We start from the raw sequence: 19681 nt of genomic DNA, 5'->3' as shown, positions 1-19681 counted from the left end.
TTCACAGTATTGGTATAAAAAAAAAAACCTGCTTCCAGCCTGGTCTGTACTTGAAACAGTGGCATAATCATGGTGAGTGGTATTTTTCCAATTTATTTTAGCATTAACAAAGTTGTTGTTTATACTTAGCAGTATAAAGCACCCAGAATAATATATGAATTATTGCACTGTACACTGGTTCTTTGTGTTGTGTAATGTAACATTGTTTTAAACATCTGCTTTTATTTTTTTTTTTAATTTAGAGCAACAGACTGGTTTGGTCTTTCTGGGGAAGAGGATGCAAATCACTCTGATTATAAAAGCAATCTCTTATACAACATACTTCATACTGTTTCATAATATTTTCCTGTTCCTGGATTACTCTGGGATGTATAAGTAAAAAGAATGAACAAAAGCCATTCGTACCCTTATATTCATATAAATCCCACAACCATTCTGCAGAAACAACTGTAATCTATCTCACAAACTTATATACCCTGATCCAGGTGTTGATTACACAGTATTTAGAGCACACATTTAGACACAAAATCATAATATATATTTAACTGTTACGGATATTCCATGACACATACTATTGGTCTACACTATCTTATGTATTCTGTTCTGAATCAGTTTGTACAAAATCAATAATTCTAATAGCTGCCGTTTTTTTTTTTTTTTTAAAAGACAAACATATTAGGGACTTTAGTGACCTAGAACAGTTTCACTTTGAGATATGGAGCACAATTATCAGTATCTCTCTGCTAGCTACCTAATTTCCCTAAGCATGAGGAATATCACCTAATTCTGATGATCTAGTGCATTTGATGTTTGTTTTTTTTTGTTTTTTTTTAAACTGTTCTAACTTTATAAAAGTTTGAGAAAGGTAATTCATTTCTATTTGGTTTGTTCAGTGTATTTTCTACTGTTTTGTCCATCTGGGTTTTAAGTGTCTCAAGAGATGGGGATTCTATCTTTTTTTCCCTTTGGGAAACAATTCTCTAGTCAAATACATCTCTTTGCCAGGAAACTTTTCCTTACTATTCAGACTAAATAGATCTGTTAATAATTTCATCCCATTATTCTATAAATTTTGCCTGGGAACATTTGTTCTTTATAAGCCTATGCTATTTATTGTTCTTGATTTATCACCCTTTAGATATATTATGTAACTCTTTTGTTGTAATTCATTTTAATAGAGAGAGAGAAGTTAGACTTATAGGAGAATAATTGCCAGGTTCATTCTTTCACTTTCTTTGAAAATCTCTAATACACTTGCTGTCCTCCAGTTTTTTGGTTCCATTTTAGGCAGCAATACAAATTCCTGAAAATTATCGTTGATGAGCAGTTTCACCATAGTTACTGTTTTTATTTAATATTGTTATTGCAGTAGCAACTACTGGCCAGGGCCTCATTGTGCTAGGCACTATACAAACATTACAAAGAGACAGTCCCTGCCCTGGAAATGTACTTCTAGCAAGTATCTCTCAGTAGCTTTCCATTAGACTATGCATTCTCTTATGAGATCAGGCAGTTTCCCGCTTCTCCTATGTTTGTCTAGCTGTTTCTCACCCTGACTCTATTTGGTCAGTTACTTGATTTAATTAATAGGTAATTGTTGTATGCTATTTGCATTTTGCCTTTGTCATGGCATACTCTAAGAATGTAATGCTTCTCGTTCAACACATTTATTTGTTGGTTAAGTTGAAACACTATTTGGTGCTGAATAGCTATGTCTCTCTCTTTACTTGTTACACATCAGCAAATGGATTGAAATTATACACCAAGTTCTTTGTACATTTGTTTTTGGTTACATCTTTAAACCTCATTTAATTAAGTGGTGACTCAAAGCTGCAGCTTCACCATTCAATCTGTTTACCCACTGTGATGGGGTGTATACTGTACCCCGTACTGGCAGTAAAAGCATTCACGGGAGCCTGAAGGCTCAGTTAGTCACTCAGTGGCACCTGGAGGGCGTGGAAAGCAAACTTGTTATCAGACCCAGCTTGGGGAGGCATCCAGAGCAGTGAGAGAGGGTTAGGAGAAAGGAGTCCCAGGTGACACTAAGCCTTGGGATCCTCTCCTGAGGCGGGAACTGTAACAAAAGGCTAGGAGAAATGCTGAGAAACCATTGAGGAGAGTGAACCCACCAGTGAACCTTGATAAATGTGCAGGAACCAGCTATCTAGGGGGAAAGCCCTAGGAGGTATGCTTGCTACTAGACTCAGCAAGGACTGTATGGAGCCTAGAGAGGGGGTGAGGAAAAGGGCCTAGGGTAGGACAAGGTAGGAAGAAGTTTAGGAAAGCAACAAGAGGTTGGAGAGAGCTGACTTTGGCTGCTTGCTACAGGCTCCCTGGACTGGAAGCCAGAGGAGAGGGAGGCCTTATTCTCCCATGGCCACCCAGGAAGATGGGATGAAAGGCTATTGAAAGCCTGGAGAGAAAGGGTGTAATGAACACTGAGTGCAAAATAGGAGTCCCAAGACTTGAGACAAGCTTATTGAACTATCTGCTTCTTATTTATTTCTGTTACTCTGAAAGTGGGAGGGCCGTATAACCATGACCCAGAGGGTGGGGTCATGAGATGAGCCTGCTACACCAGGCCCTGCTGTGTGGGGGTGTGCCAATGGTGAGTTAAGTCCTCAACCCCGCCTTTCTTTGATAGTTTACAGGCCCCATATTCCTTGATAATATACACCCCGGTCACAATTATAGCTATCTAGTGTCTAATGCTTTGTAAGTCTGGTGCTTGCCCATCACAAACAGATGGATGGCCTAGTCCATCATTTCAAACATTCAGTGATCATATACAACTTATAATATAGAAAATAAAATAAACATATGGCATGGGAAACCAGCATGCTATGTTTCACAATTTCAGACAATTCACACTCAGTGGTTTAATCCATGGTGTGTAATAGAACTGATCTTGTCCTTGTACCTTATCAGCTATAGATATATCTAAATGAATTGTAGATATTAATTGGCCTGCTTAAGTCTGAGTACTACTCAATATCAATATTTGTTCTGGTTGACTGTCACATTTCTTAATTTGCCAAGTGCTTGCCAGAATGTATTTTGAGCTTGCTAACATAGATCTTAAAATATGTGCAAATAAAGATTTAACCAACTTCTATATTATGCCAGTATTGGGGAGCAGATCTTGCATTACAATGGGAGATTCAAGTGTGCAAAAATGCAGGCTTAGTTCCTTGATGCAGTGAAAATAGGGAAACTTAATGCTACATTATTTATGTTGTCTTATACCTGCATCCCATTTAAAATGGATATTTTTAAAAGAAAAATGCATAGAAGTGTCAGTCCAAATATACCAAGGATCAGAACTAATTTAGGATTGTGTATATCCTGGCAAAGGTCTTCAGTGGCAGCACTCATGTACAGGACAGCTTGGGATGGGGCAAAATTAGCATTATTTTGAACACTATCTTGTGCCTCCAGCAAATGTGTAACTCTTTCATGTTGAAATTACAATTTTAAGTGCCCAGCTTCAGAAGTCTTTCTGTAGTAGTCTTTCCTGTATTGCCTTTTGTGAGGATTAGTCAGATGCGGGGGAAAAGATGAAATTCTATATCCACTAGAAATCATACGTTAGCAACTCTTACCTAGCATGTAATGGAGATAATTGAAAAGTGAGATCCTTGAAGAGAAGGATTTGCGGGATTCCACAGGAAATCTGCTTTTCATACATTGCTTCTTGCTGAGAGAAGTATTAAAATTGTTGAAAAAGCTAACTATGTTCCTCAGAAATAATACCATGTAGCTGATATGCTTATTTTCCTGTTACACTCCTATACCGGTTTTGGAGTTGCAAGCTTCTTCACAGTTGAAGGCACAGGGACCAAATTCATTATAAGAGCCAGGCAACCCCCGTGATTAGGGCTGCCTAAATGTAACTGAGTACAATCTGTAGCGAGGATGATGTTCTACTGCATCTTCTTGACACCATGGTGGGGCATAACACTGGGTGGGATTCATCAAAAGGGGAATAGGTAAGGTGTTTTTTTTTGTTTGTTTTTTTGAAATGGCAGTCTTTTATAGAACAATAATACATGTCAACGTAGGTTCTGCTCTCCACCAATACCTCACAAGGGTTTACTAAGACATGACTTTTCTTTTTCTCCATTTTTCCTGTTTCAATTATAAAAGAATCAGCCTAATTATCTCACCTCTCCTAGAACTTTCTGCTGTCTGATTTCCAAAACCATCAGACAGGAAAGTAACCCATAAGTATCACATAAAAAGCAAGCAGAGCCTAACCTCAGTCTTTTTTTTTTTTTTTTTTTTTTTCCTATCTGTATCTTGATGACAAAATTCAGAGAGATGATATAGCTTAAAATAACTCTAAACTACTCACTAATGGTTTTGTGTGTGCACACTTTTAAAAAGACTGAGGCCTAGTTTACACTTATAAATTATATCACCCTAGCAATAATTGCTTTTGTCTCTGAAAAATGTGCCTTGAACACCATAGTTACATTGACCTCCCCTCCCCCTGGTGTAGATGCTATTAGGTCGACAGAAGATTTCTTCTAGCTACCGTTTCTCAGAGAGGTGGATCTTTAAAAAGGGAAACAGAGGACCAAGGGAATTATAGACAGATCAGCATAACTTTGATACCTGAAAGGATACTGGAACAAATTGTTAAACAATCAATTTGTAAGCAGCTAGAGGATGATAGGGTTATAAGGAATAGTCAGCATGGATTTGTCAAAAACAAATCATGCCAACCCAATCTAATTTCCTGTTTTGACAGGATTACTAGTGGATGGGGGGGAACCAGTAAATGTGATAGATCTTGATTTTTAGTAAGGCTTTTAACACAGTCCCGTGTGGCATTCTCATAGGCAAACTAGAAACATGTGATCTAGGTGAAATTATGTTAGGTGTGCAATTGGTTGAAAGACCAAACTCAAAGACTAGTTATTAATGGTTCATTGTCAGACTGGGAGGGAATATCTAGTGAGGACCCAAAGGGTCATTACTGGGTTTGGTATTATTCAATATTTTCATTAAAACTGGATAATGGGGTATACTTGTAAAATTTGCAGATGACACCAAGCTGTGAAGGTTTGCAAACATTTTGGAGGACAGGATTAGACTTCAAAATGAACTTGACAAATTGGAGAATTGGTCTGAATTCAATAAGATGAAATTCAATAAAGATAAGTGCAAAGTACTACACTTAAGAAGGAAAAATCAAATCCACAATTACAAAATGGGAGTAACTGGCTAGGTGGTAGTACTGCTGAGAAGGATTTCTGGGGTCTATAGTGGGTCACACATTGAATATGCATCAACAGTGTGATGCAGTTGTGAAAAAGACTAATCGCTCTGTGGTGTATTAATAGTAGAAAACTATCATGCACTACTTGGCAGTGATGAGGCCTCAACTGTGTCCGATACTGGAAAGATGTGGACAAATTGGAGAGAGTCCAGAGAAAAGCAACAAAAAGGATAGAAGGTTTTGAAAACTTGACCCTTCCAGCCTGCATTTCTATGATTCTGTAATTAACTACATCAACAGAAAAACCTCTTCCGTTGATGTAGGAAGCATATACACTATGGTGCTTCAGCAGCACTGCTGCAGTACTGTAGCTATGCTGCTGCCATGGTTGTAGGGTAGACATACCCTGAGTTACATGTAAGAAATTGTAATCCAATTCTATTTACAATATTTAAGCTACAGTTAAACCACATTTTCTTTCAATAGACCACTTTACAAACACCATCCTCAGCTACTTACAAATATATACTGAATGGCGTTAAGCATTTGGCTTATGGATAGTTGACAGTAATCACAGCCAGAGCTGGCCTTTGTGTTTCTCCCCCCCCCCCCACCCCCCCTCAAATCCATGGCTGTGGGCTGCCTCTTATTTTGATGACCTATAAAAGTAAAGAAGAATCATGGCTTAATTTTTTTATTAGTTTTTCCTTCCTAAGGCAACCTTGAAAATATAACTGATTCACCAGTGTTAAAAAATCATAACTTTTCTCTAAACCCATCATAGCCAGCATGTGTTTCAGGCTTGTGTGGGAAGGCAAGGGGCCTTTTTAAATTTTTTGGAAGACATCAGATCAGTTCACAGCTGAAGGAAGCCGTGCCTATGTTAGTGAAATTGTATTTAAGAAAAAAATCCCACAGTTGCTATTACCAGTTCTACTCTACTGATTTGTAACATTGAGAGGCCTAGTGTAGATGGGCTATCAGATACGATGGCTGTTTTAACCACTTTCATCTCAGCCTGATCAGAGCAGGTATAATCAGCACTGGGCTTACAGTGGTGGTGGCAGCCAGTGATCTGTCAGTGCTAACTCTCCCCTTACTACCTTTTTGTTCCACCAGGCCTACAGTATCCTGCAATAATCCAGTCCTCCCCTTTGGTGCAAAAGAGGTGAGTAGAAGCCTGGATGCCAGTCCCCATCTGGATTGGTAGCTACCTGATGATGGTGGTGTAGCTGAGTGCCTGTAGGTTCACCATTCAGATACCCAGAGTATCAAACTCCATATGGATCTGTGTAGTGGAACCCTGGCTTGAGTGAGGTGCTCACTGGGAGATTGTAAGGAGGGCAGTGTGGTAATGTCATTTTATGATAGACCTGGGGATGGCCCCTGAGATGTATATGTGCTCACTGAGCCTGCTGAGAATTTCACCTACTCAGTCAATTGATGTTCCTTCAGCTTAAAACACTGTTTTCTGTAAAACTGAAGCTACAGGTCCCGAAAACAAGGATACCCCTTATTTTATGCAACATATGGTTACTGTATTTATTAATAAAACTGAGCTCACTCACACTAATGTTGCATGGACTGTGTGCATGATGGACAAGAATGAGTTGAAAGTATTTTTGTTTGTTTGTTTTTTGTTTTGGTGTGTGAGTGAGAAGAGGCAGGGAAGGTTGGTGGCAAAATGTTTCACACACCTGGCAATAAGTGTTAAGGCTAGGCCTGGTTATTGTGTCTGAATAAAGGAGGTGGTAAATCAGAGGCCAGAAGTGCAATATAATCAGTACATTTGTGGGAGCTGTTTACTTTGCGATAATATTTACTTACACTCTATTGCACACTCTACTTTTGCACAACAAAAGAGCTCCTGCTGAGATGAATCTGAAGCGTTCTTTATTTTGTAAAGGTAAATATTTTGTTAAGGCTGAAAAAATGGATTAGTGTCTTAGAGACAAATATGAGCAACAATATGACACACAATGTTGATTGCCATTCCCACAGCCAATTTCCAACAGAACACACTATTCCTCTTTTTTTTGTGTGGTGTTTTGTTTTAAACCACTCAGGGCAAGTACTAATATATCAGCATTATTGGTGATGATACCAATGTGACTGCATTGAGGTCCAACCAATAACTAATGGAGTGAATTCAAGTATCACTTCTTCAGCTACTTTATGTAAATATGTGGGTCTACAAAACTGAAGGAAAATTACATTGTAATTTTGGTGGCAATAAATTACTCATTTCTTTTATTCTATTTGTTTATTAAATTTAAAATGCACTACAAAAAGATAAGAGATCAGGCCTTCATAAAATACAATATCAAAATTTTAGTTCTAGCTAAAAAACCAAAACCAGAAACATGTGTACTTGAAATTAAGATTGCAGGATCATCTCAGTGGCTAGGGAAGAATCATCTCAGGAGATCGTCTCGTCCAACCCCCTGCTCAAAGCAGGACCAACCTCAACTAAATTATCCCAGCCAATGCTTTGTCAAGCCGGGCCTTAAAAACCTCTAAGGATGGAGATTTCACCACCCTTCTAGTGAAATAATTGTTCCTAATATCCATCCTAGACCGCCCTGACTGCAACTTGAGACCACTGCTCCTTGTTCTGTCATCTGCCACCACTGAGAAAGCTAGGTTTTTTGTTTTGTTTTTAATTTAAATTAGAAATCCAGGAAATTCAGTGATAAGAAACTCAAATCTTATATAGTAGGGAAATTCACACGTATCTCAACTCTGGCCTCAGAGACATCATTCTACCTTTGGCGAGAGACTATAAAAAAGGTGCACCATAGAACACTGGTTTTATCTTAACATGGAAATATGTGGTTTGTATATGTGGATACAAAAGCTTTCTATTGACACTTGCATTAATAATTGGCTGCCATGTAGAACTATAGTCACTGATCCTGTAAGATGCTGAATGATTCTCAGAACTTCACAGGACCATGAAGAGCGGGGAGTTGACTGCCTCCACTAATTTATTAGTTTCACTGGGAACTTGAAACACTTTTATGTATGCTATGTATAACGATGAAGTGGGTATAACATTTTATATCTAAACAAAGAAATGTGGCGGGCAGTAGGTTTAGGGGCGTGGGAAAATGTGAAGAAACCTCTTCTTCCTTTTTTACTACTCCCTTGCCCCCATGAAGGGAGTAATGAGGAGAGAAGAATCCCTTTCCTGTTGTCCTGTGTTGATGTTCCTGGGGCATGAAGAACTCTCTTGCCACTGGTTGCACACATCAGCATCCTACCTCACCCCCAGTGAGTTTTATGATCAGACTATCAAGCACCTATAACTTTTTTTTACTTCATCTAAGACTTAAATATACTGACCATCAATCAACAGCATATGGGGGAGTAAACTTATACTCAAACATTTGATGAAGGAACACAAGCATTTCTTTAAAAATGATCTTCTCTTCCTTTCCTTTGAGTAATCCCAGAATTCACAAGTTCTTGGTGTGAGAGATGTTTTCTAAAACTCTGTGCTTCTAGACAAATGTATATTCTTGAATCAATGAACTCAAATAGTCTTGAGTCTGTTCTTCAGACTTTTGCACAAAGACTTCAACAGCTTACTGGCACTAAGAATCCAATGCTGCTCACTGTATTAGCATGAGGATGTCAATGCTAGCATGTACTGAAGTCAAGACAAGGAGCAACATTTGACCCTACATGACAAAAACTTAATGACAGAAACAATAAAACTTAAATTAATAAACCCTTCTCTGGATGATCCTAAGAAGTTTAATGAGAGACATAGGAAGAATCTTGCTCTAGGGAGGCCTGTAGCTATCTCTGGTGGCCTGTGAGCTACATTCAGCCTGCCAGATCATTTTATTTGGCCTGCCAACCAGGGGCTTAGCCACAGCCAGGCCCACCCAGATCTGAGCCTGAGAGGAGGCAGCTCTGCCAGCTCCTGGAGTGAGGGAAGAGGCTTTGCCTGCGTGGAGAAGAGGACTGCAGAAGGGAGCAAGAGGTGGCTCTCCTCACGGCCTGAAGGAGAGGAAGGACAGGAGACAGCAGCTCCCTGATCACAGTGTGCTCCCTCTGGGATGGCCCAGGGGTTACCAAATGGGCTGGTGTCCCCCCCCCCCTGCCCCCATGGTGGCGACTGGGGTTGGATAGCATCAGGGGGCATGGGCTCATCTGTCTTCCCAGAGATCATAGAGCTGAATATGGGTGGGCAGGTGTATGAGATGTGGCAATGCTAGACTTGCTGCTTTGGCCCATGTTCTCACAGCAGCAACTGGGCAAGCTGCCTCAGAACAGCAAGGGCCACTTCTTCCTTGACTGCAAAGGCTTTCTCTTCCTGGAGCCTCTTAAAAGTATGGGCTGCTGATGTACTTTGTGGCCCTCTACTATCTTAAAGTTGCCCATCCCCATTTTACACTACCAGAATATTGCAAGAGGACTGGCTAGCTGAGTTGCTGAATATTGTTGGAATGTTGGCAACAAAAATGAAAGAACAAATATTTGATCCAAATTCAAATCTACTGTAATAAGGTTTGGATGCTCTAACAAAAGTTTTGATGATTTTTTAAAAAGCCTACATTTAAAAGAGCTTTTTATTTATTTATTTTATAGTGTGGCTAGGAATATAGGCATTACCTACTAGATCAGACCACTGGTCCATTTAGTATAATTATCCTGTGTCTGACAGTGGCCAGGACTGAATACTCTTGGGGACTGTGCAAAAAATAGTAAAGTGGTTAATTATGAAATAACTGGCCCATAAGGGAAGTGACTTCCTTGCAGCCTTAGCTAGAGATCAGTTTATGCTCTGAGCATTAGGGTTTATATCCCATCCTAGTGGAGCTGGTTGGGAAGTTTTTGATGACAGTTTTTCATTGGGGGGGAAAAAAGCTGATTCATCAAAATCGAAACGTTATGATTGACTAAACTTTTGTCGGGAAGGTTTCTCAAGTCCACAGGGCAATTTCTGGTCAAAACTAGAGAGTCGGTCGAGAGTAGACAACAGCTCAATGGTTAGAGTACTCACTTGGGAGATGAGTCTCATGTTCAGTGCCTGCTCTGCCTGATTTGGTGCAGGGACTTGAACCCATGTTTTTGTCCCAGTTTCCTTACCCAGGCAGTCCTAGTTTCCACTTCTGGACTCCCCGTCCCAGTCTCATTCGCCTCTTCCAGTCCCATTCTTCTCACACAGCCATTCTTGGTTTCCGCAGTCTTCTTGCCCAGCCAGTTCTACTTCCTCCCTTCCTGGCTCCTCCTCCCATCTGTTTCTCCACCCCCTACTGGCCTCAAGTCATCTGCCTGTCAATGTTTGTTAGCCCCACAGGCTGCCAGTCCCATTCTTCTTTCCCAGGCCACTCATCCAATTTGAGACTACCCCCAGTCCCCCCTGCTTGGCTTCTTGTCCCAGTCTCCCATCCTCTGGTTCCTTGTCCTAGGGTCATTGCCTAGCTAGTCACTGTTATCTCCTCATAGCCTGGCTTCTGTCAGATATGTCTCCCCCACCTCCTTCTGCTCTTGCCCCAGTTGTCTTCCAGTCCTAGTCTCCTACACTACTCTCCATCTCATCTCAGTCTCCTCCCTACCCACCAGCTCCCAGTCTCCTTGCCCAGCTAATCAGTGTTCTCTGCCCCAACTTCCAGTCTTAGCTTTCCTCTTCGCCCCCTGCCACCTTCCAGCCCTTGTCCCCCTCTGCAGTCTCCTTGTTCCAATCCACCCCCTGCACCTCCCCACTTGCAGGTTTTGGCTGTTGTCCCCACTGCATTTAAATAAGACATCTTCCTCCTCCACACAGCCCGGGGCCTTCAGGAGGATCATGGAGAGCACAGGAGAGACAGGTTCACTGTTTTTCAATTCCAGTTCTTGTACCTGGCATGTCCTGCAGCAGCCAAAAGCATCAATTGCAGGGGAAGCCCTGCTCAGCCCCAGGCTGGGGCATGCCCAGAGTTGAAGTCTCTCAAGATTCCATCAGCCATGCAAATCTAGCAAGCCTCTACCGTCCATATGCAAACTGTGACTTTTTTCCACGGTAGCCAAATTTGAGCAAATTTTCATGGAGATGGCAAAAGGCACATCCCTGATACACAGACCACCCCCTGCCAAATTTAAGTTCCTGCTCAAAGATATGGGAGTGCTAGAGCATCTCAAATAAAAGGTTGTTGGGATTTTTTTAAGATTGGGGGCTGGGAGAAACAATGTATTTATTTTTCCCTAGAAAAATTGAAATGTCTGAACCCTTTACAAATAATTCAGTCTGAAAAAGACACCTTCCATGGAAAATTTCAGCCTGAACAATTAAAGTTTGGCAAATTTATAAGCAACTGAAAAGAGGGTCTTATAATGGGAATTATCAGGCAACCTTAATCATAGGCGGTGCTACCAACACTGCGTATAATAGCATTCTTGGGATTTTGTTTTCTTGTTGTCATCTGCATTTTTTTACTTCATCACAGAAATCTTTGCTTTGTCTGAACGTTCAGCATGCTGAAGACAGCAGGGGTTCAGTCAAGTATTTGACTTGAACTAAAACAGAAGTTGGGTTGAGTTGACCTAGAATATGCACATTCCTGAGTGGAGGACTGCTGGTAGCACATGCATGGCGAAAAGAACTGTATTTTAATAAGATATGTCATGTACTTTAATAAAGATCCAAGAATTTCTGAACATGATGGTACCTGCTATGCAATAGATAGGATGGATGGCTGCCTATGCTCAGAGATGAGGGCATATCTCAAACTGTGCTGAATGTTATTCTTTGGATGTAGCTTTTCTCCAAATGATTTTACAGTATTAGAAATGGTGTTTTGTGACAGTGTTTCAGTTTTGCAAGTCAGGGTAGAAATAGGGTGGAAGGGAAACACAGGTAAAGAACTGTGACACATCTTTAATATTGACCACAAAATGGCAGGCAACAAATAACTCTATGCTGTTCTACCTGGAATATTTACATTGACTATAATGAGTTAAGATGTTGGTTAATCTTTCACAAATCTTGTCAATGTTTACATTGCCATATTACAAGAAATAGTGTCTTCCTGGTTCTCAGTGAAAGCAGAGCACATGATCACTTTTAAAGGAACTAGAACCTAAAAGTTTTCTATTTGTAGACATTCAAATCACAATTGATTTCCAATGTCTGTGCTTACTACAGTAATTAGCTAGATACTCTTATGCACTAAATATAACTAACATTTATTCTCTTGCAGCATAATAATGACCTTGGCTTATACTATATTACCTTCTCTTTGGAAGAGTACCAAAGTGCTTTACCACAAGATCTACCACTAAAAAAGGAGTCTTGCCTTGCAACCATTACACATGCAACTAGCAACCTTAGTGGGAGTCTTGTGTATGAAAGAATGCAGGATCAAGCTGAAAAATAATTGTATATAGCAATAATTTTATCAGTCACTGAAATGCAGCTGCTGTTTAATATTGCCAAGTAATACTACAAAGCAGTTTAATTAGGATGGAGAAGAATGGCTGACTGAACTTCCGGGGGAACGTTAGGCAAATTGTACAGTAATTATTTAAAATGGAATTTAGCCACAATGCCATCATCTACACTCTTGCAAAAAGTTCCATATAATAAGAACATAAGAACATAATTTTTAACAGCCATGAACTGTCAGGACTGCAGTCTCCTATCTCTTTCATCACAATGACCCCTAACAATCTGCTGGGGCATTAATTCAGATTGAATGCAATTTATTGAAATGCTAGTATCACACCTGGGATTTTCCCTGGAGGTCTGCCATCCAATTACTGACCAGTCCAGCATTGCCTAGATCCTAGCCTTATAAGCTACATTTTTATGCAATCCAATCACAATTTAATTTAGTTCTAGAAATAGAAAACATGATGTTGGGATTTCTTCCTTGTCAATATGCTCCTTTATTCATGCTATTAATCATTAAACCCTTCTGTGTAGTCCCTCTTCCCACCCACCACTCTTTCCTGTGTTTACTGGAAGGGCATGTTAGCTTTCCAAGGCATTCTTGAAAGGTAGCACAGCTGGTTGGGAATCTTTCAACTAAACTTTTTTTATTGGAAAATGGCAATTTGTCAAAACATAAACTTTTAGTGGGTGAGGGTTGGTGTTGATGAATTTAGGCAAAGTTTTGAAACTATCAAAATGTTTCATTTCAACGTTTTTTAAATAAATTCTGGCTTTCCAGTTTGAAACAACTTTTTGTTTTGAAACTTCAGCTAATTGTAGCAAAAAACATATTAAATGGTCAGTCAAAATGATAACTTTCCAAATTTTTGAAACAAAATCTTTTCACTGAACTGAAATTTATTTTTTTGGATATTTTGGTTGCAATTAATTTTTTCTAGATTGACTTTTTGTCCTGATTTGAGATGGGAAAACCTTTTTCTTTTTAACCTCAAATTTTAATGGGACAAGAAAACTGTGTCCTGTTCTAGTCACAACCTCTCCAACAGTGTAAAAACATTCCCCATTTAGGTGATTTAAAAAACAAACAAACCTCTCCAATGCTTCTGAGCTCCGAAGTGCTGCTCCATGAAGGACAATAAGGTCATATCTCAGGCTCCAGTCAAACACAGAACAAGGAGTCTATCTCTGACTTGTTACACATCAAAAGTGGCTAGGGGTGAAAGTAGAAATAGGGACTTACCGGTATGGGGCTGGGTTGGGGCCAGCTCTGGCCTCTGGAAGGGGCAGGGCCTCAGGCGGAAGGGGCGGGGATGGGGGGGGTCAGAGTTAGAGCCAGCCCCGGCCCACCCTGTACCAGTAAGTGCCCTCCCCATCCCCCGCTGGGGTAGCAGCGGCAGCCAGGGGCTCTGGCAGCAGTTTAAAGGGCCCAGGGTTCTGCCGCTGCTACCGCCCCGGGCCCTTTAAACCGCTGCCGGAGCCCACGGCTGCTGCTGCTACCCAGGGCTCCAGCAGCAGGGCTCTGGGGACTATTTAAAGGGCCCAGGACTCCCCTCCTTCTACCACCCCAGCCCTTTAAATAGCCCCTGGAGTAGCAGTGGGGCTCTGAGGGCTATTTAAAGGGCCCAGGGCAGTAGAGGCAGTGGGAGCCCCGGCCCTTTAAATAGCTCCCTGATCCCCGCTGCTGCTACCCCAGGGCTCCAGCAGCGGGGCTCTGGCAGCAATTTAAAGGGCCTGGGGCTCCAGCCACTGCTGGGACCCTTTAAATTGCTGCCTGGGGAAGCTGGGCCACCCCGGTACAGCACACCACCTCTTGCCAGTATGCCAGGGCTGGCTCTACTGTTTTTGCCACCCCAAGCAGCGCACTGAATTGCTGCCACAAATGGCGGGGGCAGTCCGTGTGCTGTTAGGGCGGCATGCACGTTTCCATAGCACCGGCAATTCGGCGGCAGTTTCTGTCTTCATCCGGAAGACAGAAGCCGCCGTGGGCAGCTGAACATAGAAACTGCCGCCGAATTGCTGCTGCCGCGGAAAGGCGTGTGCCGCCCTAATGGCATACGGACTGCCCCCACTGTCCAAGGTGGCAATTCGGCGTACTGCTTGGGGTGGCAAAAACACACAGACTGCCGCCCCTTGTGGATTGCCGCCCCAAGCACCTGCTTGGAATGCTGGTTCCTGGAGCCGGCCCTTCAGTATGCTTTACGGGGCATACCAGCTTACTTTCACCTCTGGAAGTGGCTGTTCTGATCATATGTCTCATCTCTTTTACAAAGACCCTGATCTTTTTTTCATATTTCTCTGCTTCTTCATCAGCTCTATTTTTTTTACCAATCTCTCCCTTGCTTGTTTTGCTTCCCATGATGTTGTGCCTTCCTTATCTCTACTTGTTAAGCAGCTTATAAATTCCCTTTCTGCTCCCAACCAGTTTCAGAATGCTATCTCATTTCTCGTGTTCTGCTCCTGCTTTATTGCTCCACCAGTGGAATAAGCTCCCTCTTTCAATAACCACCACCATACTATTTAAGTACAAGTATCAGAGGGGTAGCCGTGTTAGTCTGAATCTGTAAAAAGCAACAGAGGGTCCTGTGGCACCTTTAAGACTAACAGAAGTATTGGGAGCATAAGCTTTCGTGGGTAAGAACCCCACCCATGAACCTCACTTCTTCAGATCTGAAGAAGTGAGGTTCTTACCCACGAAAGCTTATGCTCCCAATACTTCTGTTAGTCTTAAAGGTGCCACAGGACCCTCTGTTGCTATTTAAGTACAAATTCTCCTGGTATTGTCTTCCTACTCCCCCTCACCTCCCCAGTCAGACCCATGCTGGACAGACCTAATTAGTCTCTTATTTTTGACAATACTCCAGTTAAACATTTTTTGCCTTCCCTTATTTCTTCAGTGGGTTGTCATTTTAAAAAAATATGTGCATTTACCTTCGGTAATGAGATCCGGTTACTTCTGTGTTCTCCTGGTACTAGCAATAATGCAAGTACTGAGGTAATGCCATTTAGTCACCTAGGCCACCACAGAAAAGCTTTTAAGGGTGACTACTGCACTTGCATTTCATGTCCTGTCTCAATGTTTATTGCCTATTTTTTTTCCTCCAATTTTATGTTGGTTTCAAAAGTTTATAATAAAGTTTCTTTTAATAATGCTAAAGCAGCAGGTCAAAAGCAGTCGATAAGAGAAGAAATGCTAGGTTATTTATTTTTAAGTGTTGTGTGTCTACATTTGTTGGCCAATAATTCAGTCTCTCTGGCATCTATTATTCAAGGGCAGTATGTATTTAGTTGCGGAACATCCAAGGCATGCATTGCTCATGTCCAAGCCATTTTATTTAGAAAGTAGTGGTTCACATTTGGTTTTTAGTTCTTCAGGGGGAATTTTGCCCTTTAAACACGTCTAGATCTCTGGCAATTTGTAACAGCTCATGACAGCCATTATTTTATCCTTCTTGGTCATTACTCACCAAAGCCCCCAACCAGATGTGTTAGAAACACTGTGTAATGTGTACAGCACATTCTTTAAGAGCACATAAAAACCAAAAAGAGAATGATAGTCACTGAGGTAAGTGTCTTGATTTCCCCCCCCCCCCCCGACTCTGGAAAGAAGCTGTGCTGTTATATTATCCTCCCTTATTTGAAGCATTTCTCTTTCATTTACATGTAGATATAGTATGGGAAAGAGGCGGGGGGCGAGAGGGGAGACTGCACATAGAGAAATGAAATGCTTGCTGACGTGTTGATACTGGAACTCTCTGTAGCTGAAGGTTGGAATTCAGACTCCACTGAACAAGTTGGACTTTGACTTCACCACACAAGGAATGAGTTTTTTCACATCAGTTAGCCTTTCGCTTTCTGAAGCTGGTGTGTTCCTAATGAGGGAAAACAACACAGGAAAGATAATAGTTTCTCAGCAACCTGTAACTGACTCATGCTGCTGGCATCGTAACTAGGAGTGAGAGAGCACTGCAGGCTCTATAATGAAGATGTTTCTTTGGTAATTGTGACCAGCCCCAAAGAAATGGGGAAAGGATTGAAAAGTAAATATGAGACAGATATTAAATCAACAAAAAAAGAGAAAGTATAACTTCATTCCTAGTACAGCAGGCTGCTTATGGAAAAGAAAAACCACTTCCCCTCAGGTTTCCCTAAAAATACAAGGCTTGCAACAGTTCATGATAATTATTCCAAAAAAGGAACCAGTATTGCATGGTCATGATACACACAATTGGGGAATATAGCTGTGGTTATATAAGTGTATGGGGTTGGACAAGACACATGATCATAAAACAAATGCAAAACCTACAAGTATGAAAACTGTCCAGTTAAAATCAGAAACCAGCAGGAAGAACAAATGTTAAGGTACCTACAGCAACATTAACTCAGCCACATTACATATGGATACTATTCTTATTTTCATCTGGTTCAGTGTATAGCTTAATTATATTGTTTGTTAAAAAATGTAACCTCAGAAGATATATAAGAATGTGCAGCATGGCCAAATTAATGTTGCTGTGGGAACCTCAACTCTTGCACTTCCACACAGAAAATAAAAATGAGCAATTTTAGGTTCTGATTCTGGCACTTAAATATATGCTTACGTCCACGTTATTGTCAGTTGGATTGACGCACATGCTTAAGTGTCCTTCCTGAATCGGGACCTTAATTTTGTATTCACTAAGAGTTTTTAGCATTTAATTTCCTTTCTTTTTTAAAATAGGGGGGAAAAGATGTCATGTGCTCATAGTTAATATTAACATTTAAAAATGGTCCCAATTAGAGCTTGAAGGTGGCATGTCAGCTTTTGACCTTTGTTTCTGCTGTTTTGCTTGGAGACAGTTTTCTGCCGTGCTGGGTTAGAGGTGATGTGCGGCTGCTCGGCTTACATTATGATGACTGATTTTGATAACGGAAGGGTAAAAAACAGGATGTTAACATTTGCAGAATACTGCAGAAAACATTAGACATTAACACAATAGAATCTACAAGTTGTTCATGCCCATGATTTTATCCTTTTCCTGATAAGGTAGAGTGGGACCTCTGCCGCATTTTGCTGAGTAAATATCCTGTTGAATCAATCACCTGCATACATATTATTGCAGCAGCATCCTAAGAGCAGCGGGACCTGCCCCTGTCTACCCAAGCCTCTGGGGCAGGCTAGGCAGAGGGAAGGGCCATTGTGAATGTGACACAAAGGGTGTGGGACTTTACTGTAGTGCTAAAATATTAGTTGGTGCCTATATGATTTTTATTTTAGTAGCTTATAATTAGCTAAACAATATATTGTTTTTTAAAAAAACTTGATCCTGGACATCTCTCAGCAAGGCCTAGTTACATACCCAGGACTCAGTTCTGCCACTTGATAGATGGGTACAAGATGGTACTACATTATAATAATTATATGAAATTAAATATTTTTACATTAGCTTCCAAAGGCCACAATCTGGATTGGGAATCTTGTGGTAGGCACTCTACAAATGCACATGTAGATGTGAAATCAGCCCAAACATCTGAGTATCATTAGATAAGTGATTGGAACAATGATAGGAAAGGAGGAGGAACAAGGGTGAGAGTAAAATAGCATTGTGGTTATATAGGTTAAAATGTGCACAAAGTCACATTAGATATTTCTCTGACTCCATGGGCACACCTTTCAACTTTGCGCTCTCTTTGACTTCCAGATGATCCCATAAGTCCCTGGTCTTTGCTTTCCCTGTTGCTGCTCTCACTCTGAGAGCCTCTAGAAGAAATCCTGTGAGCTATGCTGACTTCCTCCACTGAGAGTTTGTCCTGGTGTTTGCAGCTTAGGTTTATTCTTTCTAAATCAATATCTTCACAGATCAATTCCTATACTTTAAACCCTCAGCAACTCTTCCCATTTGACTTCAGCCTTACTCTCTCCTCTTATACCTAAGAACCTGATCATGCAAATTAATTTAAAGACACGGGGATTTACATTCCTTTTCCTCTCAATCATTACTTTAACTTTTTTTTTTTTTTAACGTCTAGTCTCCAGTTTGGTTTTATTCCCTCAATCTGACTTATGGAATTTTTCTCTACTGCTCTCCATTGTTTGTTCTCTTCTGGTTCTTCTTTTAGAAGTCAAGCATACTCTTGTTTCTCTACCTTTTAAGCTTTCTCCTCAGTTCAGCCCTGCATCTAGTTTTCTTTCCAACATACCATCTTAATCATCTCACCAATTTCTCACAGTGAACCTGTCAAATTCTTCATCTTCCAAAATCCCCTCATTTTCCTCACCATTGATAACTGCATTATCTTCCGTGACACTCAAGTTCACAATCTGTTTGCGTGTGTGTGTGTGTGTGTGTGTGTGTGTCTCTCTCTCTCTCTCTCTCTCTCTCTCTCTCTCCAACTATATCCACACACTTATCAAATCATTGTGCTTTCTCTATAACATACCTAATGCTCTCACATGCTTGGACCCCACTACTAAAACCCTGGCTCATTCTTTTGTTATTTCTTGCCTTGATATTCCACTAACCTGGAGGTAAACTCTACAACAGAAAGACTTAAAACTTGTCTTGAATCTCAAAGCCTTCACTTCCCTACTTCTTGGAGGATCTAGATTTGTTTTTGTTTTGTTTTAACATTCCCTCCACCAGCCTTTTTTCTTATGATTTCATGACAATTACTGCCAAGATACTATTTCACAAATTCCTCATTTCTCTTGCCAGCCAGTTAATCTGAACTATAGCGTAGTCTCAGATCTTAGAATCTAACTGGTGCATTGTTTCAGGCTCCCCACAGCGAGAGTGCCTGGGTGTGATTAAGCACAGTTTCCACCTCTCAAGTGCCCCCTCTAGACATCACCATCCCCTTCCTCTTCTGATGACTTAGCGCTCCAGCTAGATCACCTACCATTGCTCCCACTTTCTGGGTATCAAAGTCCCATGTTCAAAATAGTGCAACTCTGGTTGCTGATTTGTCTGTCTTCAAGCCCTTCTTTCTGGGCCCCAGGGCCCTCAGGTTTCCCCCTTGGGTCCCTGCACACTAACCCCTCAATCAATACTAACTCAAATATTTCCGACTCCAGCTAACCCCCAACTTAAGTCCTC

The 19681-nt window shown here is 41.0% G+C and overlaps 1 protein-coding gene across 1 annotated transcript in view; it reads left to right on the top strand.

Annotated features, from left to right (window-relative positions):
• Positions 1-6343: 6343 nt before the first annotated feature.
• RGS7 (regulator of G protein signaling 7) overlaps positions 6344-19681 on the top strand; it is a 448509-nt gene continuing 435171 nt past the window's right edge. Inside the window, exon 1 of the mRNA XM_065589102.1 lies at positions 6344-6392. The gene's annotated coding sequence lies outside the window, so the exon portion shown is untranslated. The remainder of the gene's footprint in view (positions 6393-19681) is intronic.

The sequence above is a fragment of the Chrysemys picta genome, chromosome 3, assembly GCF_011386835.1.
Source record: "Chrysemys picta bellii isolate R12L10 chromosome 3, ASM1138683v2, whole genome shotgun sequence".
Classification (NCBI taxonomy): Eukaryota; Metazoa; Chordata; order Testudines; family Emydidae; genus Chrysemys; species Chrysemys picta.
This window is presented reverse-complemented; position numbering and strand designations above follow the sequence as displayed.